This window comes from Microtus ochrogaster, chromosome 10, assembly GCF_000317375.1.
Source record: "Microtus ochrogaster isolate Prairie Vole_2 chromosome 10, MicOch1.0, whole genome shotgun sequence".
Lineage (NCBI taxonomy): Eukaryota > Metazoa > Chordata > Mammalia > Rodentia > Cricetidae > Microtus > Microtus ochrogaster.
The window spans coordinates 17,768,944-17,770,477 of record NC_022016.1 but is presented as its reverse complement, the minus strand read 5'-3'; positions in this window follow the sequence as shown (position 1 = coordinate 17,770,477).

Here is a 1,534-nt window from a genome sequence, read left to right as displayed (position 1 = left end):
TTTTTAATGTTCCTGATGAGATATGTCTTCCACAGTGTCTAAGAATGACAGGGCCATGATTGACTTGAGGGTCTACAAGAGGCTCAAAAGAATTTTCTCAACGTTATCAGGTTGACTTGTCTATCTTTTGTTGATCTACATTCAATGGTACAATGTTGACCACTGCCACATTTTCTACATAATCCATAAGATTGAGACCTTCTATTTGTGCCATTCCCAGAGGAGAAATTATTACTAGGAATTTCTGTCTACAATCCCTTCTAAAATGTTCTTATTTTGCCACAGTGAAAACATTTGGCATTTTGCTATCTCTTCATACGTTTGGAAATTGCTTCTTCCACCAAAGACTCAGTATTAAAGTCAAAGGTTTCAACATTTATTGTATGCAACATCCATTCATCCATTGGTACTGTTCTAACCTTTAAAGGCCCAAGTATGTTTTTGCATTTAAAGTTGGCATTTTCAAAAGCTATAAGTTCAATACATGCTCATCTAGCTTCTGGGTCTGTTACTCCTATTTGTACAGTCTTAGTTAATCTTTGTAAAAAGTCACTAAAGGTTTCTCTTTGGCCTTGTTTAACCCTATTATATGATTCAATTCATTTTCCTGGTTCTTAATTCCCACAACTAAATTTTGATATTTGAAGATATTAATCCTGTCAGCTAGCTTTTTATTATTAGTCTGTAAAGACTGTATCATTTCTAAAAGTGACTCATTCTTGGCTGTGTTATCAAACCATTTTTAAGGATATAATATGAAAAAAACACTAAGTCCTAATATTCAATAAATGTATGTATCAGGAAAACCATATAAGCCTTTCAGAATACCATCCATATTATAAGCAAAAAGCTTATTAAATTTCTGGATGGTAATACTGTATGAAATTATATAGTTTTCAAGTTCACTGATTTATTTATTAATCAAATAGTTACCTTTGTTATAAGATTTCAGCAAATTGTAGGTGTAATAACTGCTATTGGCCAGAAGGTGTGACCATTGCCACTGCGTGGAGTTAAGAAGCAACCAGTGGTGGCACAAACAGTCCCTCACTGCTTTGGTTCTGTGTGTTGGTGTTTGGTTAAACACTGACAAATATGCTTTGCTAGACAAATTAAGAGGAATTAAATGATTTTTGCATATGGATCAAGGAGGCCGGAGCTCACAAGTAGGGAACACAAACCAGGAGTTACTCAAGTCATGTTGTGACAGGAAAAGCATCTGTGAGGGGAAGTGTGCATGAATCTGGGATATTGCCAAGTTGCCATGCAGTAGCTCCACTATGGCCAGGTTTTGTCAAAGTAACACATATATTAGGTGAAATCAAACCAGCCAGGTAAGAGTAGGAGATCTTCTGGGCTTCAGACCTTTTGGGCCTTTCAGGCCAGTCCACCTGGTAGGCAAGGAGTTGGGATTCACGAGGGTGCCAGATGAAGATGGAATTTATAAAGTAATCCCTCACTAGCTCAGAATAGAGTATAATAAAGGGTTCTTTATCCAGGGATAGACTGACAGATCACAGTCCTCTGCACAAAA